This window comes from Paroedura picta, chromosome 4, assembly GCF_049243985.1.
Source record: "Paroedura picta isolate Pp20150507F chromosome 4, Ppicta_v3.0, whole genome shotgun sequence".
Lineage (NCBI taxonomy): Eukaryota > Metazoa > Chordata > Lepidosauria > Squamata > Gekkonidae > Paroedura > Paroedura picta.
In genome coordinates, this window is record NC_135372.1 from 99,689,966 (window position 1) to 99,716,487 (window position 26,522).

A 26,522-nucleotide genomic window follows, 5' to 3' on the forward strand; every position below is an offset into this window, starting at 1 on the left:
GGCATACCCCTGGGTGCTGGCAGCTTCATGGGGGCTCAGCTTTCTCCCAATGTGTCTGATCTAGTACAAACCACATCTCATCCCTGCCCCAACACTTGTCGCAGGTGGACATTGTGGCAATGTCGCAGGTGGACATTGTGGCACTCAGTCCAATAAGGTTGCCTAATGCTACACATTGCCAAGATAACTGATGTGGAAATCCTACCCATCCTTTGACCTGTGTGAATACCACTGTGTCAATAAACATCCTGATAAAATTCAGAGTCAGGAGTGGCAGTAAGCAAGCAAGGCATTAACCCATCTTGCTCCTTCCAACTCCAGTGAATAGGTGGAGGCTCACTGTTTTAATTTTAACCTAGCCTGCACAACCTGTAACTCTGTCAGAGAAAAACAAATCTAGGAAGGAAATTAAGTTTAATTGAATGCCTAATTAAAACAAAGAGTGTTTTCATCAAGCTTAAAAAAACGGGGAAAGCTTGTTTGTTTGTACAAATGAATTTGGGTCAAAGTCAAAATGGTTATCATAGGCATTGCTACCCAAATTTTCAACTATTAGCAGAACTGATTATTTTTTTCCAAAGTTTGGAATCAGCCTTCTAAAAATAGTTTCTTAAAACGTTTCAGTGTGAGACTAACCACTGGTACATATTTACTCTTAGCCTTCTAGGACTCCTGCTGTACTTGCAAAAGGAAGCTCTGGCCAGAGTTTCCTCTCCTTGTCAGTTGTGCTCATGGGTCCCTACTGGGAAGGACTAAGTAGTCTTGGCTGTCTTTCCAATACAAATAATGCTTTTAAGCTTCTATTTAGAACTGGGAAATGTGAGTAGTCCTGCAGAGGTTGCAGATTCAATTCTAAACACGCACACAAACAGGCGAAAAAACTCAGCTGTAAACAGACAGTTGTTTCCACACTGATTTAGAAGTAACTAGAAGAGGAATAACGTATCCAATGAAGTTTTATCTACACGGACCATTTCCCCCTTTCATAATAAACCGCCCTGAGCCGTAAGGGGAGGGCAGTATATAAATATAAGAAATAAAATAAACAAACAATTTTTTGAATTGTGCTACTGGTGTGCTATATGCTGAACAGCACACAAACACATAAAGCTGTCTTATACAGCAACTCAGACCATTAGTCTATTAAGTTCATAATCATCTATTCTGATTGGTAGTAGCTCTCCAAGATCTCAGGCTGAACTCTTTCACTTGATACTTATTACTTACTACTTGATCCTTTTAAGTGAAGATGCCAGGGATTGAACCTGGGCCTTTCTGCACAGCGCTGAGAAGAAGCAAAACACGATCAACAAAGTGTCAAGCACTGTTTCCAGGCTGAATAGAAACCTGCTACTCAAAATCCCCCCAATCTGGACCCATTCTTAGGTCCCACTAGACATGATGAAAGACAGCAATGATTAGCATCTCTAAGAGCCAGCTAGGTTAAGAGGAGCATCCTGAAATCTGGAGGGCTGACTTTGATTCCCCACTCCTCCACATGCAGTCAGCTGGGGGATCTTGAGCTGAGTGCATGTTGTGGAGAGAGGCAGAGAAGGCAATTGTAAGCTGCTTTGAGACTCCTTTGGGTAGTGAAAAGCGGAATATAAAAACCCAACTCTTCTTCATGCTTGCATTAAAACTCATTAGGAATCCCACATTTATGCTGTGAAGGCTGGGGAAGAGTCATTTCATCCCGTTATACTTCAACAGTTGCTCCTCTGCAATTAATGGGCTCAAAAATACAGGCAGCATTGATTTCTAATTGCAGATGGAGATTCCATTACGAAATGGCATTGAAAAAGTGGAAGGGCCAAGACAACGATATCATAAGGATGTGGTTAGGGAGGGCAAAGGAAGAAGTCACCACCCATACATAGCATTTCAGATAACATGCAATTATTCCTCAGAGATACCTGCTATGTTTCGGTTCTAAACACTGACACAATTTCATGTGTCAGGTACATCTGCACAACTGCAGCCAAACTATACATTACAGCATTAAATCTGAAACAATGTTATGAACACTAGATGACTACTCTCAGTCCAGCCAGCCCTTAAGGTGGGCTGATAATGAAAAGCAGGGGTCTCGTGCTGCTACATTTGAAAGTTTACAAAGATTCCATTTTTTTTACAAAGGTTTTGCAAAGGTTAAGCAACGTGTTGGGGTTTCCTATAATATATATAAGACAGATCATTTTTGAGATTTTGATCTAGCAGCCCATCTTCTAATTCATTTGCATCTCATTCTTCAAATCTGTTCACAGAAAACAATGGATACATCAAATACCAAAGTGACCATTGTTTTTTAAATTTTATTCTGGTAGGCTTGCTTCTGTCCTCTCCCAGCTATGAAATGCTGCAGACTTGGAAGGTTCTACTTCTCCCTGACTTACATATGGATTGGATCCAATATCTCCTTTCCACAAAGCCTTCCTTCGATGCAGGTAGACTTGCAAAAATAAATTGTTGGATGCAAAATGTTGGAAGTAAGTCACTGGAGCCAGTCCATAGTCTCCAGAAGACAAAAGCAATCCCCATCCCTGTTACTAGTGACTCTGAAAGGCTGCTCCCTGTTGAACAGTGTTCCAGACTGCAAACTTCTTATTATCATTCAAATGGAGTCACTTGGAATCAAGCCTACCTAATTTGAATAGCATGCCTGGGATCCGTTTCTTTATCATGCTAGTACCTGGCAAAGAGATAACACCGCCTAATATTTTTATTTTCATTTCATATAGATATGTAATAAAAGTACCAGCATCTAACAACCTCCCAGCTTGGAAAAACTGCGTAGTTTTGCACAGTACCACTATCCTATTTGTTTTTTCAGCACTATAGCCCATTTCATACTGGATACAAAGGAGGCACTTCACAGGAAAATCAAAGCTCCTGGCCTAATGTGCTCATGTAATCAAGCCTTGATGCTAAAAAAAACCCCTCTTCATTAAAAAGTGCAGAACTGAAATTGCTGTTTATGCATTTTCCTCTACAGCAGTGGTTTTCAACCTGGGGGTCAGGACCCCTTTGGGAGTCAAACAACCCTTTCACAGTGGTTACAGCAGGACAAGCAGCTTGGCCGGGAGAGGGGGGGTGCCACCACTGTTGTGGTGCCTACCTATTTATATACAATTTATAGACAATCATGAACGATGGATCTTCATGGCATTGGTCAGTTTGGTTTAATTTCTGTGAAAGAACACTTGCAGAATTGTATGGTTGGGGGTCACCACAACATGAGGAACTGCATTAAACGATCACAGCATTAGGAAGGTTGGGAACCACTGCTCTACAGCATCATCTTAGCTTTACCTATCCCAGAACTTCTCCAGTGTTTGACAGGGGAAAACTTGGAGTCTAACCTTATTTTTGGTAATATAAGAGGCACATGATAGAATGGTGATCAAGGCAAATCTCAACTTCATGTGTATTTTTCCACTTCGAAATAGGTATTCTCATATTTGGAGGGAACAAATCAGCATTATCACAGAACGTCATACTTCCAACATGTAATTTTTAATGGTACATACACACTGGCTAGGTAATTGATAGAAAGCTCACTTCAAGACCAAAGTAACTTTATGTGATACGTTAGAAATTTAAAAATTCAGTACATATCAACATTTCTAAGTATCTTAAGGAAGTTTACGGTGCACATTAACTTGGTACACTTAGCCATATATCTTCTGTTACAATTATCCATTGACTCAGGCAATGAGTTTTCATTCAGATATGCTTCAGCTTGACGTTACTTGTATGTATGTGCATGAATGGGGGCTACATTCTTATTTTCTATGACGCATGCACTTCAGATCCACATTTTATACTAACTTCCTAATAAGCAGTCAGATATATAATTGCACTTAATTGCCATCATTAATCTCCTCAGCTCATGTCCCAACTTGAGCACACGTTCTACCAGTGACAATGGTGTAAACACACACTCTTCCTTTGAGCTCAATGGGAATGAAAAACAAATCCCCCAAGCCTCTACAGTCAACAGCCAATCACAGCTCTCCAAAGCACTGTCTAAACCCCAACTAGAATATTCATATCTGAGATGATGGGGCATATCCCTGCATCCTCACGTCACACTGAGGACACACACAGGGGTGATATGAACTTTAGAGAAAGGGCATGGCACAAAAAAACCCTGACTTTGCACAAAGAGCCAAGAACAAATGTTGTTACTGTGTATAATAAATATTGCTCAGAACCCTTTCAGATTCAAACACTAGTCTTAATCCTCCACACTTCCATCTGGGGATCACACACAGTAAAGCAAAGAAAGCAGATCCCATCTCAAACTCTTTCCAGGCAGTTCTCTAAGAGGGTTAGAGCCCAGAATGAATCTATCACATTTCTGTGCCAATCACCTGCCAAATAGTCTACAATACAGCCACATCTTTGGTGACCAGTGAACATCTAGCACTGTGTTGTGGGGTTGCCAGCTTTCTTGTTCCAACTTGGCTCTTCTACTATCATAAATTGTTCAACAAATGATCGACCACAGAAACATAGACAGAACTATTAATGTAGATTTCAAAGCCTTTCTATACCAAAACAAGCCACCCTATTTGGACTTACACTCCAAAAGTGATTCCAGAAGTTGTTCAGTAAATGTATGGACTGTTTCACATTGTGTCTCATGTTCTAATGGGGTTTGGTAAACAGATGTCTCTGCCCACCTTCTGATCACCACTAACCATAGCTATCTGCAGCATGTTGCTGTACTGGGAAAGGTCAGAGCAGGTCTTCCAATGACTGCTCAGTTGTGTTCCAGCAAGAGGTAGGGGCAGGCTCCTCCAGGCTCAAAAGCCTTCTGACCACTGCTGGTATATGATGAACCATGCAGCCTACATGTCAAAGAAAGAAGATGGACCACAAAGGCTGCTGTGCTGAATGGCAGGAGGCAGAAGTAGTGAACATCAGTAATCTGAAAAGTGCTAAAAGGCCACCAAGACCAATCTTCTTGCTCAAGGCAGAATCCTCCATATATCAGGAGGAATTATCTGACAGAACCCATAAGCAGACCTTAAGGTGCCCATAGCTGCTCATACACAGCACGACACCAGAATTTGATTTATGGAAAACAGGTATACTTTTGCATAATGTGACAAAGAAGGGAAGCATTCAGCAGTTCAGAACATGTTATGGAAGCATGCCTTTTCCATATGAGCCTGGTGGCGTGTGCTGTCAGATCATTCATTCCTTGGCACGCATTGCTACAACCCTTCATACATTATTCAACACAGATATAAATGTGTATATGTTTATGAAAAGACAACACTAAACCAAATGTTCCAAAATTACCTGTTCCATATCTGTGAAATTGATGAGACGGTGCTGTGTTATTTAGATAAGTCCAGTCACAAGTATTGTTTGCATATTAACTACAGTTCTATGTGCACCAGTGATCTGGACCCACAGAAATTCAGTTGAAGCCTGTGACACTTCAAGGCACCCATAACCCTGCACAAAAAGATCAACTGTCAATATAATTGAACCAGCTCCATTGTGCCAGGAGTAATTTCATGGTAAGAGATGCTTAAGTGTGCTGATTCTTTCAATAAGTGTCTGAGAATATTCAGCTTCATCTACCACAAATTAACAAGACAAAAGCAAGCATACTCTACCACTAGCTTAACATCAGTGCATTCTAAATGAGAATATCATTACATGGTACTGATTGCCTTTGAGATGCATTGCCTACATGTTGTACCCCCCCCCCCCCACACACACAAATCTCTTTCAGGAAGCACGTGCAAACAATGTGCGTATGCAAAGCAACATACTAGCACTATGTGTATGGACCTCTACACAATGAGGTGTAAGTAGACTTAGGTACCAGAAAGACAACAGTGTACCAAGTTATTTTAGTTATGAACACAATGAAAGAGCTGTAAAAATACAGTAGCTCCTAGATCTAGATTTTAATTCCTAGCTCTAGCATATAGTCCAGTGCTGAATATCTCCAGATTGAGGTTGGCTTGAAAGACACAATTATAGTACCAGAGCCTGAATTTATCTCTAGATAATCCTGAAAGTCCTATAATTATTTTGGGGAGAAGCAAGAAAGAATGGCAGTAACACAGAAGTTTAATGATGCATTTCCCATCCCCAGTATCACAACACCTGTCATCATTTATAACGTCACCTCTGAATGTGCTTAGATACCTGCTGACAGCACATGGAAGTCTCATGTCCTGTATCCCAATCCAGGAAAACCCAGCAAAACTGAGTCTCTTTTGTCAAACCAAAAGGAAGCTTAGTACAGCTGTCAAATACCAATCTCCTGGATTTACCTTCAAGCTAGAAGTGGCTGCGTCCCTCAGTGCTGAGACACGAGAAAACCAAAAATGAAACCCCTCTGGTAGGACAGGTTCCAATGCAAAGAGCTGGAGAAAAGTTGCAGGAGGGAGGGGGAGCTCTTGCTGAAGAAATAAGAGAGGAAAAAGGACTGAAGCGGGCACTGTTTCTCTCTTCCTCCTGGAAGCTCCGTCACTGAGAAGGCAGAGAAATATCCAACGGCTGGAAGGACTGGAAGAGTGATAAGCTCAGTCTGAAATCCGAAACTGCAGGTTGGGCCAGTCATATATAAACACACACCCATTCACTCTCCTGTCTCATACCACCCCTCTGTGCTTCCTTAGTAATAGCAGGCAGCCCTCTAGCTGCACTACAGAAAACTGGAGACATTCACAATTAGAAGCCTGAGACAGAGACCTGGCTGGCTGGCGCACACACGCACACACACACATGCACGCACACACACTTCTTGAAGCTCATCAAGGTCTGAAATAAAAGCAGCTTAAATGATCAGGCTAAAGACATAAATCTGACATTCCATTTATCTTAACCCTTGTGAGAAAAGGAAGAGGTGGTTTTTTGCACTTCAAAGTGAAATATGCAGTTCTAGAATCCATTCATGGCTAGGAGTTGCACTGGGGAGATTTGAAATTTTTAATGTAACTGGATCTTTCTCTTCATTTACATTTATTATTTTTATTATTATTTAGCTTTATAGGCCACCTTCCTTCAAGGACTCAAGGCAGTTCACATAAAACAATCCCCATAAAATCTCCAATCATATAACCAACTCTATCCCCAACATATCAAGATGGCAAAGACTCCCAGACTCATCCATCAAGGGGTCTGCCCAGTGGTGGAGCGAAGCCTGAATACAATGACCGTATTTGGGAATATTCAGAACTGCCTCCATATGGTTTTTCAAAATGAAATCAAGGTTTTAAGTAATAATTTCTTATTAGAGTCCACAGCAGCCATTTTCTCCAGGGGACCTATTATCTGCAGGAGATCTCCAGGCCCCACCAGGAAATTGGCAACTCTAACAGGGACTACCATAATTATTTATGTGCATATGCACTGTTAGGTCACAACCAACTGATTGTCATCTGAAGAATGGGCTTTTAAGGCAAATGGGAAGCAGAAACGGTTTGTCAGTGACTTTATCTTCAGAGCCTTTCTTGGTTGGTCTCCCATACAAGTACTAACCCCGGGTAGCTTCTGAGATATGCTGATATTGGGCTGTATCAAAATCCCTTTCTTCCCACCATGATATACAATCAATGTTATATCAACTTCACTGGTTTCCAGAACAGGTTTGAGTCCAGTGGCACCTGTGTTTTAAGGTGATGTGAACTTTTAAGGCTTGGGATGTAAGCACCCCAAGGTCTTCCTACACCCATTTGAACCTGCCCAAGGATCTGAGATCTGCTGGAAGTGCCCTTCCTCACAAACCCTCCTTGGAAGGCACTTGAAATAAGAACTTCTTGCTTACCGCTCCCAAATCTTGGAATTCATTGCCTGTTAAAGTTGTCTTCCTTTCTTTTGACTACCCAGTGCCATCTGAAGTTCTTGGCAGAGGGAAAGTTACTGAGCGACTGTTCACATGGATTTTTATTGCTGCTCTCATGCTTTTTGTTCTTATGGCTGGTGCTCATCTGCTGCTGAGTTTTAAAAATGATTTTCTGATTTATTCTAAAAATTACTACTTTGATTTGGTTTTATGCTTATTGCTAGCTGTTGCTTGTTTCACATTATGATAACTATTTTTGTGCTAATTTTTACTTTGTCAAATTTTATTCTAGGTCCATAAGCCACTTGGTGCATTTTTGGACAGAAATATGGGATAAGAACCCCCTATATTCATATATGCATGCAAGATTTTTGCAATAATTATCCCAAAAGCTTCCAACAGAAAAGCTTGGGGAAGAGGCAAGCACCATGAGTTTTAATATAGAATAGTTTCTTACATTACCCATTTTGGGGGAGTGGCTGGGGGATAGCTGGGAGCTCGCTGGGAGACTTTTGCCTGTTTTAAATGACAGTATGTGTGTGTGGGGGGGGAATCTGCCTCCCTCCCTGTCCCTTCCATTTAGTGGACGTGTTTGTTTTTTTTTTGCGGGGGGGGGACGCTTAAATAATGTAGCAATGTGTTTTCATTGCTATGTGTAAGTCTCAAGTTAAAAAAGGAGGTGAGATCAACAAACCACCAATTGATTGCCAGGCCGAGGAGTAGTGAGTAAAATAGCGCGTTGCTCGCTCGTTTTGCTGTTTATGTAGCATGTGTGAAAGGGAAGACATGTCAGGAAGGCACTGAAGTGTGGAGGGGATGAATAGTGTGAATTAATATCACACTATTGCAGGTGTCTCACAATTTTGACCACTATGCCCTTATCCAGAAGGTTTCCACTGAAAATTTGGTTGCCTTTTGACAGACATCTTTCAGATTCTTAGAATCTTGCAGGGAGATCATAGTGACTTCACCAGTTAGTTAAAATAAAGCAAATTCCACTTTGGCATTCATTAAGAAACAGCATTAGATCCTGATGTCTCAGCTAATGGCATATAAGAAGCTGCCTCTAGTACAGGTAAAGAGTACAACAGGTGCAATATATTTAATGCTCCTGTCATCTCCTGCAAAGATGCTCACTATGTGTCTTAGGCTGCCATGATTGGAAGGCCTATCTAGATTTCTAATTAATGGCTATGCTTTCAGTCTCTAAAACCTAATTCCTATGATGTTTCAGCCCACATTGTATTACCTGACTGACAGAGACCTGTGGCTTGTCAAAAGAGCTTGTCATTTCCCAAGACATCCCACACGATTCTCAGTTGTGTGCTACTGAGAGTTTATGAAGTGGGAGTTTGGCTGTGAACTCAGCATTGCATCCTTACACTTACATGAATCTCCACTTACATGAATACACACATGGTATACTATATTTATATCCCACCATACTTCCAGGAAAATGGCTGTCCTCCTCCCATTGTGTCATCACAACAACCTGTTACAGGTCCATGGTCATGGTCCAAGATTTATGACTGAGTAGCGCAGCCTTTCTCAGTTTTTTTTACCATTGAAAAACCCCTGAAACATTCTTCAGGCTTTGAAAAACCCAAAAATGGCACAATCATGCAGAATATGGTTGGGAAGCAAAGCTGTCTACAAACCTACCTAGGATCCCTCTCTTTCCCACTCCCTCCAGGCCCATCTGTGGCCATTTTGGCAGGGGTGGGTGGTTCAACATGACTATATATGGTCATATCACCCAATAAATGTTTAACAAATTTGTAAAAAATATATTAAAATTAATTAACTTCCACCCATTCAGGAAACCCTTCCAGGGCTGTCAAGGAACCCCAGGGTTTCATGAAACCCAGGTTGAGAAAGCCTGGAGTAGGGACTGAAATCCAGATTTCTCTAGTCCAGGTGCAACAATGCTATAAAAGGTGGGGGGACACACAAAAAACAACCTGGAATTGAGTTGAAAACCTTAAAAGGCTGAGAAAACTGCAACTTTTTATGATGTACATATATTACATTTGGATTTTATGTATGGGGCTCAAATATATAAATTTATTTATGGAGCTCAAATATATAATTATGCGTGCTTAATATTGACCTCTGAGAAAGACCTGTATAGATCTGAACATGTTAGGCCCTTGGATGTTATGATATAACTAACTCATGTATGTGTGATCAATAGCAATTGTGTCACTTCCTGCTGTTTTTATTGTTTTTAATACTTTTATATATTTGCGTTTCGTAAATAAAATCCATATGTAGTATATTTACATCATAAAAAGTTGCAGCTTTCTCAGCCTTTTAAGGTTTGCAAGAACACTATACACTGTCCATGCTAACTACCCAAATTGCATTGCATATATAGGGTGGTGACAGGTAATGACATCAGTGGATCCGTCCCCACATTTATGATCTGCCCTGGATGGGCAGGATTAGGGGAACATCTATACTGATCCAGCTGGAACAGTCATTGGGGCGATGAATGTCGTCATCTTTTTCTTGGTGTTATTCTTTTGTTCTTGTGTAACTGGGGGTTTTATGGGGTTTTAATGTTGTATTTTATTGGGTTTTATGTGTAAACTGCCCCGAGATTATTTGTCATGAGGGGCGGTATAAAAGTTTGAATATAAATTTAAAAAATAAATAAATGACTCACATGTTGCCACGCATTGCAGAATGAAGCACTGACTCGTACAGGACCATTCAAGCTCACAGGTAACATCCTTCCAAACTTGCATTCTCCTCATATGCACAGAGCTCCTCAGCCTGAGAGAGTCTGAGGCACACGGTGCCACTTAAATTGGACTTGCTTTTCAAAGCAGTGCTAAAAGTATATGATGTTTATTTTCATCCAAAGAACAGGCATGCCTTACCTCCACATTTGTCTTCAAAATCTGGCAATTCTAAAAAAGCAAGTTCATCTGAGCACTTTTGAGAAAGATTCCTTGCTTGAGAGAACAATCCTTTCATGGTGACAGTGAAAAGGTGACCTGGAAAGATTTCCAGAATTTATTTCTGTCAAAAATTCTATTTCTTTCTCCGTAAGTGGCATTATGAGAAGATTACTGCTTGACCTTAGTTGTTGCCTGGTTTTACAAGGACACTTAGAAGTCCACACACACCAGAATCCAGGGTATACATATCCCATGCACCTGTAACCTGCAGTGCCTGATCTGCAATTCCCCTAACCTTTGGTTTGACTCATATAAGGATCCAGGTATTACAACAGAAATGCAGCAGTTCACATAGGAACAAGAAGTTACATCATAAATTCATGTTTCTTCAGACAGTTTCTTAGACTTCTGAATGATATCATTGATCCAAAAGTCCAGGCTGTTCTCCTTAATGCAGAAATTGTGCAAATTCTAAAGGTGTTAGCAAGCCCTCAAGGGACAAAAACTTCAATATCCTCAAACCAATTTGCTAGGTAATAAAGTATATTACACATACTGTTGATAATGGGAACTCATAAATTTGATAGTGTATATAAATGTTTTAGATGAAAAAGATTTCAAACCGATACACTGCAAGTAACAGAGCAGACTCAATCACTTTTTAAAAATATTTAAGATTAAATCACAACATTAAAAAAAAACTAGGAAACAAAGGAAGGGTTACATAGTTGTTATTCATGGATCCAACAAAAGACTATGGAGCTTAATAACTGGATTTTATACCATATTCATGTGTTTTTATTTGTAGTTTTTCCATGAGATCAATATGTTAATTGTTATTTAAGTGTAGAAAGTCAAGGAAAGCAGAAAGAAGAGAAAATTCCTACTTCCTTAACAAAACTTCCTGTTTACTATAGAAGATACTTAGGCCACGATCCATTTCTGGGAATTGTTCCAACACAAGGATCTTCTAGAACCTCAAAGCCCTTATGGCTTGGTTCAAACATGATAAGTAAACATGGTTTAATTAAACTGGTTGGTTTGTCTCATCACAAGCTCTTCTACTCCCAATGGTTACTTAGAATCATAGTTGGAATGAACCATACAAAACATCTAGTCCAACCCCCTGTCCAATACATCCATGGTAAGTGTCTGTACAGCCACTGTTTAAAGATTACCACTGAGGGGGAGCTTGCTACCTCCTTAGGCAGCCTATTCCACTGCTGAACTACATTGATTGTGAAATTTTTCCCCCCTGATACCTAGCCAGTGCTGTTCTACATGTAATTTCTAAGCAAGGGTACAAACCACCGTTTGTTGCACCTGCTACCAATAGATCTGTAGGCAAGGTGGTGTACAAAAAGTTTGGAGGGTCCCTACAATAATTTGTCAGGCCCCCTCCAAACAACTCTAGCAGTTGTTCTAAAATCTGTCACAAGTCCTGCCAATGAAAGAGGGTGTCTCCTTGTTTCTTCCTCCTCCCTCCCTGGCTTTTCCAAGGAGATGTATTCCTTCTTGCTCCCTCCCAAGCTTTCTCTTTGCTTTCTGTACAAAGTAGTTGCTTCTGCCGTGCTCTGAAGTCCTTTCCCCACCTTAGCTTGCTAGCTCATGCCAGTCATGGATTCCCCTGAAGAACACCATTGTAGCACATTAAGGTAGACATTTGGGATGGGAGGCTCTAGTTTAGGTGGGAAGTAGTTGGAATTAGAGGGGTGGGTAGCAGTATCAGCATAAGCCCACTGTATTGGGGCATTGCAGTATTTTAAAATCACAATAATAAATTGGTGTTGGCAACAATTTTGCCTTCTCTTTTAACTGGGCTCAGCAAAAGTGTGTGTGTCAATATCTGGACCTGTAGAGGGGAGCCTGCTGAGCTTTTCCCATCTCCATGAAGCTTAAGAAGTCACCCTCCCCCTGCATGCAAGGAAAAGTGTGTGTGCCTATACTTGCTAGGGTTACCACCTCCATGTTAGGCTGGAGATTTCGGGGATGAAGCTTGGGGGAGGGGAGGAATATTAATCAGGTATAATCATTATGTGAAATACCCCAATGGTTTCTACATAATGTATTACCTAAATCTTTTTAAAGTGGAAATCCTGGGGATTGAATGTGAGATGCTTTACCACTGACCCACAGTTCTCCCCTTAAAAGAGAGAGGGTGTGCTATCATGTTGATTACTATTATTTTGTCCCATGCATTTGTTCATTCTACAGATGGATTCAGTTGATTATTCATTATTTCTACTAGTATAATATGCACTTGAAAATTCAGCATGGGTGGCTTAAAATGTGGTCACTACCAGTGTAATTTGCCCTCACTTCCAAACAGAAATAAGGGGTAGAAATCAGGATCACGACACCCTACTTTGTGCAGACAACATATGCTTTGGCTTTCTGCTGGTTACTGGCTCTCTGTACAGTTACAGGCAGCCACCCTGCAATGAGCTTTTAAGGCTGCAATCAATTTCATGAATCTACCCCAAATTGCCCTTCTATGATGGCATTTTAGTAACTACCACACCTGTTTTGTGACTGCTGAAAGAATTACGCAAGATCTGAATAAGGATACAAAGGTACTCTAGCCTTGAATGCACACTTAGGATATGGCTAAAGAGTTCCTCATGCCAGTGTTATCAGGAGTCCTATTTAATTCCTTTAAAGGAAACCAACCCAGCAAAACAAAACACTTTTTGCTGCCAGGCAATACTTCACACAGACCGATTATGCACGGCAGCGGCCATGCCAAGCCGCTGTTGGAGCATTACAGGGGAGCAGCATGCTCTGCCATTTATGGGGGACACAGTAATACAGCACAAGCTGGTGCACTGCTTTCTGCATCCCTGCAGGTGACACATTTTGGCGATGGACCAACTCTGTGTTGAAATGCAGCCCCCTGAGGAACACCACCATAGCAGAATGGTTCCACTGTGTGGGGGGGTTCATTTTAAAAGAAGGTGGGATAGTGTGAGACCACAATCCTACCTTCCTGCAAAATAGCATGTACAGTGTCATGCCCCCGCTGCCACCTCCCGTCTCCCAGGAGTTGCCACAGCATCCAGGGCCTGCAGCTGAGCCAGCTCTAGCAGAAGAGAGAGGGGCATCTGAATGTGCAGCAGGGGAAAGCAGCAAAAGTCAGCCAGGCTCTTCCCAAGAGGCATCTTTGGTGCAGCCACAGATGCATTCCAGCCCTGACAGCTCACCTGAATGACGTAGATAAAGCAGAAGGGTAGTGTTTGCTGAACGCCGAAGGAGACAGAGACTGCAGGCACACTGTCAAAGTAAATGGGGCCCAGCTGGGATAGCTCCTGGGGCGGATGAGTGAGTCCTCCCCCAGGTGCAGCCAATTAGATGGGCTGCTTTTAGGAGAGACAGCAGCAGCTCTTTGGCCTGGGTACAATCTATGCAGAAACCCTCTTGTCTGGCTTGGATTTGTTCTGCGAACTTCTGACTCCCATTGGCTTCCCTGACTCCTGGCAAACTGCTTTGGATAACGCACCTGGTAATTCTACTGGCTTTGTTGAATATATGCTTATCTGGACTCTGACCTTGGCTTTCCCTCGACTATTCTTTGCCTCACCCTTAACTCTGCTTGCTTTGATTCCTAATGACTCGGACTGGACTTTGACCTTGCTCTGGTGTGGACTCCGGCTAGGCTCTGCAGCCCAGGCACCTCCTACACAGCTGCCACTGGATGTGGCCAGCTAGGGCAGCATATATAGCCCTAGTCAATCCCGCAGTGCTATGCAACACCACAGAGCTGAGTGGAGCATATTTGGTCTGCTGCCAACCACCATAGCACAGGGAAGGCCTGGCTCTTCCTGTGTTCATGGGCCTGCCGCAGTCTAGCCTTTGATGGCGGCCATGGCAAAAAAGCGAACACTGAAAAATCAGTGTTCCCTTGCTGAAGGCCATTGGGGGGGGGGCTATATCAGGTTGTAGCCAAGATGACAGCAATGTCATGTGTAAGTAGGGATTAGCCACACTGCCATGCTGTTGGCAGCCCGGCCTTTCCTCCCCATGCATAACCAGTGGCAGAGTAGTGTTTGGCTTATTATACCTTCTTGGCACTATGCAGAAGCTTTAATGTCTTCTTAAGCACCTTCCCTTGCTATTTTTGAAAGGGTTTATCTCCCTGTTTCCTATATCTAGAATATCTGGGTTTCTAGGATTTGTGCCAGGCTGACAATTATTTTCAGAGGTCTACACAAAATATTAAAAACTATACTGTTTTGGTGGCTGTGGGACAATGTAATGTGAGGAGCCTCCAGCTGCCCCAAGAGCTTGTTGTCACAGACAAGAAGAAAATGGTTTATGAACATCACCTTGAGGAGAAATTCCATTGCCTCAGACTTCAGTCACAAACTCCTCTCTTAAATTATCTATCAAATAAGGTGGCCTAAGGAACACAGCCACAGGTCTCCCCTGAGCCTTTTATTTGACAGAGAATGTCCGCCAGGAAGAGAGGAGTCATGCAGATTCTTAATCAACAGCATCAGCTGGATCAACTACACCTCCCTGTTTTTACTTAAATGGAGGAGGGAAAGCTGCTGTTTGGAAATACATGACTGTGTGTTCCCTCTAGGCTCTTCTTGAGCTTTCCCATACTTTTGGCAGCGTCTTTGCCAGCCCATCTGCTTTGTTCCTTTATTACAGTATTTTTGTTGTTTATTGGTACTGCTCCTTTTAACATACTGGAAAGAATTCAGCATTACACAGAGCGTCCTCCCTATGCCACATTCTACCATCACACCCAAGGCCAGAGGTGAAATTCTAATTCTGGCTGTGCCTGCAGTTCATTTCTTTTGGGATGCTGTCAGCTCTTGATGAAAACTCCTCAGGACATAGAAAATACCTTGAAAGGCAGCAAGTGACTTTGGAATTTTAACCAATTTCTGGGATGTCCTAATGCTGAATGTTAGGTCCAAGGACTCCACAACAATGTGAGCAATTGCCACAATTTTACCTTGAGACATTCAATACTTGACTCTTTTTGTTTACATACCAAAGCCCAAGGTCCTGAATTGTGCATGAGTGTTTAGAGGTTGCCATCTAAAAGAAAGCAAGTTCTTAGGAACTGGATGCAAACACGAAGCCTGAAGCCAAAATTGAGATGTTACAGCACATGCATGGCTCCTAACAAAATCAGCAGCTGATGTTTTCTCTTTATTTTTCCCTTCACTAGTAAATGCAAATTGATGTAACATCAGTACATGGCACATTTTCTCACCTTTGAAAGCCACAACCAAGGAACAGAAATGAGAAATCTCCAAGACAACTAATTGCACATTTTGCACATTTTGCAGTATTAGAATCTACGACCGATTATGCACGGGGCAGGAACCCCAGGATAGTGGCAGCAAGGCAGCCTTGATTATGCATTACGCTGTCACCATCCCAGCCCTGGCCCGTTGCAGCGCCCCGGAAAACTCGCAGCAAGGGGACGCGGAATTTTCCACATTCCCTAGGATGCTGTGGGGCAAAGCAAGGGATGGGTCAAGCAAGTGCTACCCGGAGACTCCCCCCACCCCCACCTTGGTGGGAGAGCAGCATGCCACTCCCCACCATTGTGCGGTGGGGCCCCCATTCTCCCCGATCCCCACCCCAATGCTGCTGCCTTCAGGCAACGTGCCAGGTTTTCCAGCCCCAGCGTTTTGCGTGCATGTGTGTGCTATGCCAGGGCATCCATATACGCTGGGGGATTCCTCCCCTGTGCATACATGGGAAGCACCAGGGGATGTTGCCCTGGTGCAATGCCTGATAGCAGCCTGGCATGGCTGCTGCTGTGCATAATTGGTCTACCAGAGAAAAAAGGAGACAATAAGGTCTCTGCTATAATGCAGCAACCTTTAATAATTAAAGAACCAAAAGACATCAACTTTCACAGCAAGAGATCAACAAGGAGCCAAAAATTAAAAGTTCACTTGCTCCCAGATAAAAATATACCGGTAATTGACATGTTGATTCATAACCATTGCTTGCTGTGATTAGGAAGTGACATGTATTATTAGGGATCTCAGTAAGTAATAAGTATACATAAAAGTAATTCTAAGCAGCTGAACTCAAAACCAAACCCTTTTATCCAGTTGGGCTTAATCCCAGGAAGGTGTGCTTATGGTTTGCAATTACATAAATCTGCACATGGTTCACATTTTCTTGTGATTGCAGAAGGTAACATGGCTTCTGCTTTGCTTGGAGGGACTACAGAATGCAGGCTCAGGCTATTACATCATGTTCAACTGTCACTCAAAGTCAAGATAACACACACACCCTAAACTACCTGTGAAGGATCACTCATACCTCTGATTTTAAGATACACACAGAAGGGCCCAGGTTTTCTTGAGAATAGTTGGTCTGAAGTGCGGGAGACAAACATGTCAAAATAATAAAAGTAGGGGTCTAGTTCATATTTGAACGTACAAGAAGGAAGTCAGAGAACTGTTAGAACAGAAAGCTGAGGACTATTATTTGGAGCTACATAGTGACTCATACACAACCTGCTTGGTGTCAAAAATGTATTTTGCATTTACATTGTTGTCTGTGTGTGCATTAGTACAATTTAGACCACTGATAGATGCCCTCTGAGTTGAAAATGACCATTGAATACATACCGAGAAGGGTCCTTCTCTCCTTGGGTATAAGAGGACATCTTGCTGGATGAGATTCCACCGTCGGATCAAGGGAGGCAGGAACTTAACAGTTCTTCTTCCGGTCCCTAGGTGGCGCTCACCCGGCTCCCTCAGTTCGGCCATTGCCAAAGCTACCCTCTTGCCAGGATCAAATAACTATAATAACTTCACTCAACCTAGGAACCTTAAAAGCATATGAAGAAGAACCAAGAATAAACATATAACAAATAGCAAAATGTGTGATACACTATACCCTAAGGTCTACTCTGAGACACTACTTCCTGTTGTATTGAATTTAGACCACCTTTTTTGCCTTCTTGACGATGGAAGGGAGGGATCAAGATGTCCTCTTATACCCCAGGAGAGAAGGACCCATCTCGGTATGTATTCAATGGTCATTCTCCTCCTGGGGTGAGGACATCTTGCTGGGACCTCCCATAGCAGTAAGATTCTTAGGGTGGGCCATCGTCATCTGTGTTGATTATATGTTGTAGTACTCTACGTCCAAAGGCCACTTCAGCTGAGCTGTATGTGTCTATTTTGTAATGTAGAATGAATGTCGAGGCATTTGACCAAGTTGCAGCCCTGGAAATCTCTTCAATTGAAGCTCTGCCAAACAGAGCCGCTGACGTTGCTGTGCTCCTTACAGAATGAACTGTGATGCCAGGTGGTGGAGACATCTTCTGAACTCAATATGCCTCTGCAATAGCTGCCCGTAAGCAGCTTCCTATGGCTCTGCTGGACATCTGCAAACCCTTGTTCGGGGCTGCCAGTGACACAAAGAGAGAATCAGACTTTCTAAAGCTTTCTGTCCTACCCAGGTAAGCTTTCAGAGCACGACGCACCTCCAGAGAATGCCACATAACTTCTTTTGGATGTACCGGTTTAGGACAGAATGAGGGCAGGACTAAATCTTGGTTGTGATGGAAGCTGGACAGAAACTTTGGTTTGAACGCTGGGTCCGTCCTTAACACTACTTTGTCTTTGTGGAAAATACATAGCTCTTTCCAAACCGAGAGGGCCGCTAGCTCCGATATTCTTCTAGCCGAAGTTATCTCTACCAGAAATACCGTCTTCATCCTCAGATGCGTCATGGAACTTTCCATTATAGGTTCAAAGGGATGTTATGTCATTCCTGTCAACACTCTATTCAAATTCCAAGTAGGAAACCTTTGGGAAGACGGGCCCTGGAGTTGAGCCGCTCCTCTCAGGAAGGGCACTATGTGTGGATGCTTCGAAATTGGTTTTCCTCTGAAGCTTGGCAGAACTGATACCAAGGCCGCCAGCTGGCGCTGTAATGTGGCTACCTTCAATTTTTGAGCCAAGCCATCCTGAAGAAACTGAAGAACATCCCATAGTCTAAAAGACAGATGGTCAACCTTCTTCCTCCTGCACCATCGTACAAATCCTTTCCAAGATGTATTGTACAGCCTGTTCGTTGATTGCCTTCCAGAAGCTATCATTGTATTGATCACTTCTAAACTATAACCTTCTCTGCCTAATTGGCCCCGCTCAACCTCCAAGTGGACAGTTGTAACCATTCCGGATCCAGGTGCCAAATGGGCTCTTGTTGGAGCATATCTGGTTGTGTTGGTATCTGCAGTGGTTCCTGTATCGACAGTCTGATCAGTGTTGAGGAACCATGGCCATCGAGGCCATCTTGGAGCTATCAAAATTACTTCCGCTCCGAGCTCCTGTATCCTTGCGAGTAGGCGTGTGATTACCGGAAAGGGTGGAAATGCATACAGCAGACCTCTTGGCCTAACAAATTGGGAAAATCTCTATGCCGGTCTCTAGCTCCCTGCTCTCCCTCCGAGGCAGAAACCAAACTGAGGGAGCCAAGTGAGCGGCACCTAGGGACCGGAAGAAGAACTGTTACGTTCCTGCCTCCCTTGATCCGACAGTGGAATCTCACCCAGCAAGATGTCCTCACCCCAGGAGGAGAAGTGTTTGATCCTGCAGTTATTATATATGTGTAACTATTATTGAGATCCAATAATTATTGTATATGCAATTTACACATTGCTGTTTGGTTGTAATGGTTAGGAGTGCAGACTTGGTGTAATGGTTAGAAGTGCGGACTTCTAATCTGGCATGCCAGGTTCGATTCTGCACTCCCCCACATGCAACCAGCTGGGTGACCTTGGGCTCGCCACAGCACTGATAAAACTGTTCTGACCGAGCAGTGATATCAGGGCTCTCTCAGCCTCACCCACCCCACAGGATGTCTGTTGTGGGGAGAGGAATGGGAAGGTGACTGCAAGCCGCTTTGAGCCTCCTTTGGGTAGGGAAAAGCGGCATATAGGAACCAACTCTTCTTCTTCTACTATGTTCTAAGCTTTTATTTGCGTTCAATGTATGTTGTTTTTAATTGGAAGTTTTTGTCCACTGTGTAATAGTTATATTTTAGTTCATGTTTCAGCCTCAATCTTTTAGGTTCCTGAATTTCCCCAGGTATACAAACTTTTGCAGAGTCTGTCTAGGACTGCCAGCTCTGGGATGGGAAATACCTGGAGATTGGGGGGGGGGATCTGGAGAGGACTGGATAAAATTCTGTAGAGGCATTGTCCAAAGCAGCTGTTTTCTACAGGAAAACAGATTTCTGTAGTTTGGAAATCAATTGTAATTCCAAGAGATCCCCAGGCCCCACCTAGAGGGTGGCAACCATAGATGATTTAGATAAATAAAACTAGGGTTTAAACAAAAACATAATATAATTTGGGGTCTAATCATTGCAAAATATTGTCAGATGCAACACATGCAAATAGGCACTACACAAAGCAGTTGGTTTCTAAAGCACAGGAGTGTCCTTCCTTGAAACCACTTGACATTCTCACAACACAGCAATAATTTTGTATGCACCAGTCTAAATCCAGAAGAGAAAGCAAACTGGTCTCTGTCAACCCCACATTTTTAATATTAAAATGTTCTGTAACTCAACACCTGCAAGGCCAGGTTAAGATATGCTCAGCCAGTAAACTGTGTCATAGCACTCTCGTGGGGGGGGGGGGGATTTTAGTCAATTTTGGTAATATTTTTGTATTTAGAGACCCCTCATAATCTGAGGCCCTAAACTGTACTTTACTTAGTTTGCATATAAACCCAGCTCTGAACATCCTTCCTCAAGTACAGTGCCAGTTCTGAGCCATGAAATGATGGGATCTGCTGCGTCCAAGATGCACTGGCATGACTAATTGAGAAGGAAAGCCTGCAGTTGTCATGGGAACAGGAGTTGTAAACAGTAGTATGAGTTTTCCAATCAGGGCTCCATGTCATGGGCACAACTGTGTCATGGCTGGCTCCTGCCCATGTTCTCAGTCCCTCTTGATGAGCTGGAGGAAAAATCATTACGATTCCATCCCAACAGTTGCTTGTTGTTTCCAAATAAGACAATCTATTTAATTCAGAAAAACACCAAAGCAAACAATTTGTCTCATAACAAGCTGGCAGAAGATTCCTGTTGACAAGAGGGAGTGGAGGGGATGGAGCCGGAAAGGAATGGCTGTAGGCTTACAAAACGAACCAATGAACTAATCATTGCTATTCAGCCAACCCGAACGAATACAGAACACTACTGAAAAGGAAACAAGTCCAACATGTGGAACCTGAACTGCAACACAAAGCTTTTCATCTCTATTTTTACTCCCTTCTATTTATTGTGTAGACCCTCCCCCCCCTCCCCTCAGGCCCAGGAACTTGGACTTCTTGCCTCCCTGCATCTGAAACTGCAAAACATAGGATAGCTGAAAACACATGGGATGGCATCTTTACTAGGCCTGATATTCTGAAGTTTGGCAATACCAACATAAACATATTTTTAAACTTGGCAACCTCTCCCCACATGGCACAGTCCCAATCCAAATCAGGCCTGTGCACACCCAGGAATGACGTTCCAAGTGGGGAAATCCCAGAATATGTATCAAAATCCATGCAGGGGCTTTGTACACTCATATCTCTGAAGGTACTTTGTCTTATTTCACATACAATTTGTGTTTCTCAGCCAGGAGTGTATAAATCCATCTACACAACTGTGGTTAGCTGTGCTTTAAAAAAGGAGCCTAGCCCCTGCACACGATATATTTGTGGATATATTTGTTTTAGATTTTTACCACTAGAAACATGACTAGCCCTGCTGTATTGTTACTGTGCTGTGTACTGAATAGTACAGAGCTATGACCAGAGAGACCTTGGTTCAAATTCTTATCTAGACATGAAGCCTGCTAGGCTTTGGGGGCCAGTTATCACCTTGGAGTCCAACATACATCATAGGATCATTGTGAAAATCTAAGGAAGCCTTGTTTAGCCACACAAAAGAAGGGAAGAGTGTCAACAAGATTAATAACTAAGAAAGGTATTATGGACCATAGATTTAGTGAAAAATCATACAGAGAGACACAACATTGACCTGCTCTACAAGACTATTGTTAGAGGCTAGTGAGATAATGTAGGTGATATACTTTGAATATTGTGAGTAATATATCAATGTTAATATTATGTTATTGAAGCTAGTGTTAAAGGGGACTTTTAGTGTTTAAAGGAGTGTGCAAATTCACCTTAACAGAATTTATTTGTCTAAATAATTCCCCTCGACATGAGTAAGCATGTCAACTCTTCTAACAACCTAGACCTAGGAATGTCAGCCTCCAGATGGGCCTGTGGATTCCCTGGAATTTTAGCTCATCGCCTGACTACACTGGATATATCTCCTGGATATAACGGGTGCTCTGAGGCATGGACTTTATGGCAACGTGCTCCACTGAAGTCCCTGTCCTCCCCAAACTCCGTCCACAAATTTCCAGGAGTTTCCCAACTAGGATCTGGCAAACCTACCCCACTTGTAGCCAGGGGGTCTGGCAACCCTAGGCAGGCCGTTTTGGGATGGGGCTTCTGTTTCTACCACTGCCTCTCCTCCTTCCAAAAGTCCAGGTAGCCCCTTCTGCACAGGTGAAGCTTGCCACGTTGTGTTTAAAGTTGTCTGGAGAGCTAGAGGAAGAGGAGCATTAGCTATCCCGGGCAGAAATAGCTGGGATGATGAGAGGCAATGTGGGAAGCCTCAGCCAGCACCTCTTTCTGAGCTGCTATAGGGGAGCCCTAAACAGAAAACAACAATTGACTGCATCAAAGAAATTGCCATTTCCCTACAAAAGACACAGAGAAGAGGGAGGACGAGTAGGCAGTCTTGACATTCCGATAGCAGGCAGAATCTCCCCTAGCCCATCTATACTCATAAGCTAGTATTCTTCCAGTTAAGGGCCAAAATACCGTGAAAATGTTGCTATAGCAACACCCAGATTAAGCTCCCTTTAACCATCAGGCCTGCTGGAACCTGAGAGGGCAAAGCTTAGGAAAAGTCCCATGGGTGACAACAACTCCTGGCCACTCGCCATACCAGGGAACCACCACCACCCACCCTTGGGAGGACACCAGAGCTGGCAAGTACCTAACCTCTTAGGGAGGCGCCTAAACCTAACAGAGTCCAACATGTAAGCACAGATTCCGCCCCAAGGGATCCGTCCACAAACATAACTGCCAGATGTGATGAAGTATAAAAAGGTAAAGGTATCCCCTGTGCAAGCACCGAGTCATGTCTGACCCTTGGGGTGACGCCCTCCAGCGTTTTCTTGGCAGACTCAATACGGGGTGGTTTGCCAGTGCCTTCCCCAGTCATTACCGTTTACCCCCCAGCAAGCTGGGTACTCATTTTACCGACCTCGGAAGGATGGAAGGCTGAGTCAACCTTGAGCCGGCTGCTGGGATTGAACTCCCAGCTTTATGGGCAAAGCTGTCAGACGGCTGCCTTACCACTCTGCGCCACAAGAGGCTCTAAAATAAAGAAATCCAAAATTAACAGAAAATAGGCAGATTGTGAGTAGGTGGGTAGGAAGGGATGTGCCGGTGTTTGTCTCTTATGGTACCCAGGGAATTGCAAATTGCCACTGTAGGATGGTAGGTGAACTCCCTCCAGGCCAGGCTGGATTCTAGAGCTTTTTGGTGTGTTGGGGAGGAATCACTTGGGCATGAAAATGGAGTCACTGTGGGTAGGCAGGTAGTTGTGAGTTCCTGCATTGTGCAGGGGGTTAGATTGCATGACCCTGGAAGTCCTTCCAACTAGGATTCTATTATTCAAGTGGAGGGAGGGATGGAAGCAAGTTGTAGTTTGGTGATAGGCAAGAGGCACCTGCCTGATCCAGCAGCTCCAGATCCATAGCCCAATTGGACCCTGTAGCCTGACTTGCCCACACAAGAGACACGTGCCTCACAACAGCCCGTGCCCAACGCATCAGGATCTTGGCCGGTGAGAGCACCCTGTTCTCTTTCGGTGCTGCCTCCCACACCACGCAAAACCAGCCACCATTGATGTCAGTGGCTGTGCTGCCCAACAGTGCAAGCGAATTCATTCTGGAGTCATCTGTGGTAACATATGCCTGGGCTAGCCCTGCAATAGAGGACCAGGCTGTGTCTGTCATCTCTCACCCATAATATGAGGCAGGTGGGCTGCCTCTGGAATTGCCTGTGCACACACTTGACTGGGAGTGGGACAGGTGTTTCACCTTAGTTAGCCTTCTTTACAGCAGCTGGTTCCCATGGGAATGTATTGTCACCCAAGGCAGTCATTTGTGACTTGAATGACACTAAGTCCTATGGGTTCCGTAATCTCTGAACTACAGGTGTATTTGTTTTTAAAAACTTGCTTGAGAGCTAAGAGGCTTATGGGTGCAACTACAAAGTGTATGTGATTGAGAGAGAGAGAGCACTGGTATACACTACATAGAAGTCAAGTTCTTTTCTGCTGCATAAAATTTGAGTCCAGTGGCACCTTTAAGAACAGCAAAGTTTTAGTCAAGGTATAAGCTTTGTGTGCAAGCACATTTCACTGTATCTGAAGAAGTATGCTTGCACATAAAAGCTTATATATCTTTAATAAAACTTTGTTGTTCTTAAAGGTGTCACTCGACTCAAACTTTGTTCTGCTGCTTCAGACCAACACAGCCCCCCACCTGAATTGTTCTTTTCTTCTATCATCAAAAACATTCTCAAGAGATTCCAGATGGGCAGTAGTTCTCTGAGAAATCCCTTCCAGACAGAGAGACAAAATTTCAGAAGCCTAAGCCATGTACCACTTGATGTTCCCATATGTTGGTTTGGCCTTTTATACTAAGGGCCTTTTCGCACGGGGATCTTTGTTGCAAATTGTTTGCGGAATGAAAAATCGCCATTTAAAATAGTGGAATTCGTCGTTATGCATACCTGCCTTTGTAGTGGAATCAGTTGCGTTTTTTAGCGTTTCCCACAGGCTTCCGGTCTCGGCAGAAATCGCTAGAAAGGAAGCGCTATTGCCAAGCTCGTCCCGCCCCTGGCCGTCAAGCAGCCAATGGGCAGCCGTTAGCATGCTCCCAAACAGCCCCTTTCCCTTTAAGAAAGGTTTTTAAAAAAAAAAACCCGACCCATAGCAACGAATCTAGGTAGATTCGTTGCTACGGAGAGACCCATCCAGCTGCCTAACGTGAGCTGTCGTTTGATTGTATGATCGTTTGCACGCTGCCTCGAGTGATAAAAAAAAAATCCCCCCCCCTCTCACGGGCCCGATTTTCGGCTGAATTTCGACTGAAGCCAGGGAAGCCTCTAAACAGAAAGAGGCTCGCTGGTGCGTTTATCCCCGCTCGCTCGGAGAAAAAAAAATGGCGATCGCTTCGCCGGAAGTTTGGAGGAGAGAGCCAGGGGGAGGGACTTTGAAGAACCAGCAACAATGGTAACGCACAGGTCTTTAGCGCTACTGTTGCAGATTGGTTGCAGGAGTGTATCGCTATCCGGAGGGTGAATCCACTTTTCTGGATTCCCCCGAAAGCGCTACAACGAAGCGCTTTTTGCGGGTCGGTTTCAGGATTGTTGCAGATTGTCTACGACGTCGTGGGTTATGGCAAATTAGTAGCGTTTCCAATTAGCAACCATTGTGCTATTTTGAAGCCGTGCGAAATGGCCCTAAGTTTCAGAATCCCAGAGCCAGGAAGCAACATCAGGGAAGGCTTAGGCCTCTGCGCCCTGTTGTTGACCATCCAGAGTTGACCACTTTGTGAGAAGGATGCTGGATTAGATGGATCACTTTTTATGTTCTTACAGCTTCATCATCCTGCTTCAGTTACACCAAATGGAATCAGTGCTTCCACGAGCTAGGTTTGAACCTTGTCTAATGGGTCTGTGAATGAACTTTGGGGATCCTCAGGCTGTAGTGGTGAAGACTTCCTCATTTCCCTCCACTCATAAGCGGTTTCACAGAACAAAGTTGGAGTCCAGTGGCACCTTTAAGACCAATGAAGCTTAATTCTGGGTATAAACTTTTGTATGCATGTACACTTCATCAGAAGAAGTGCATGCACCCAAAAGCTTCTACCCAGAATTAAACTTCATTGGTTGTAAAGGTGCCACTGGACTCCAACGTTGTACTCTTGCTTCAGGACAGCATGGCTAGCCACCTGCATATGGCTTGATAATTGGATCCAAAATGAGACCTTTCATCAGATCGGTATGCAGTCGGACTGTCGAATATCCAGGGCAGGTATAAGATATAAGGTGGCTGAGAATTCTGCAAAATAACAAAACCTTGCAGGATTGGAACTAGCTATACTCTATCAAATATGTTTTTTCGTAATATTGTACAAAAATATATATTTACCTGTTTACACCTGTCTATTTGCCTCTGATGAAGATCTATTAGAGGGAAATGTGTTAGGTACTGGTATTAACTACTTGGCAGTACTGGTGTACTCACCCAGATATTTCATGTGTTCCGACAGAAATTTTAAATGGTTTTAAATATATGAGCTCCAATAAAATGTTTCTAATTTTATAATTATTTTCATCCTTAACTCTTTTAGTTCTTGCCTGTTTTTCAGGTTGGGTTTTTTGTTTCCCTTTATGGTACCTGTCATACGGGAAATTAGCTAGGTGGGGAGAAAAACACTGAAAGAAAAAGAATACAGGTGTGGTGGTTTCCTTTACATGAACCATTTTGTTGTTATTTGAAAGAAGAGCAGAACAGAAATTAAATGTAGACAGATAGATAAAACTAGCTTTGATTCCATTATTAGAATTCATATTTCAAATAACAAAAATCCAATGTTTGTGCATCATTTTCAATGTATGCCACAAGCCTCAGTTGACACAAGTTCACTTTAT

General features: G+C 43.2%; 1 protein-coding gene across 11 annotated transcripts in view; it reads right to left on the reverse strand.

The window, feature by feature from the left end:
- Positions 1–26,522, reverse strand: part of PLEKHA6 (pleckstrin homology domain containing A6) — a 225,659-nt gene that overhangs the window by 139,659 nt on the left and 59,478 nt on the right. Inside the window, exon 1 of one of the 11 annotated variants that reach the window (XM_077334655.1) lies at positions 6,303–6,565. The exons of the other annotated variants lie outside the window; for them this stretch is intronic. The gene's annotated coding sequence lies outside the window, so the exon portion shown is untranslated. Of the gene's footprint in view, positions 1–6,302; positions 6,566–26,522 lie in introns of those variants that run through there. 11 annotated transcript variants of the gene reach the window in all.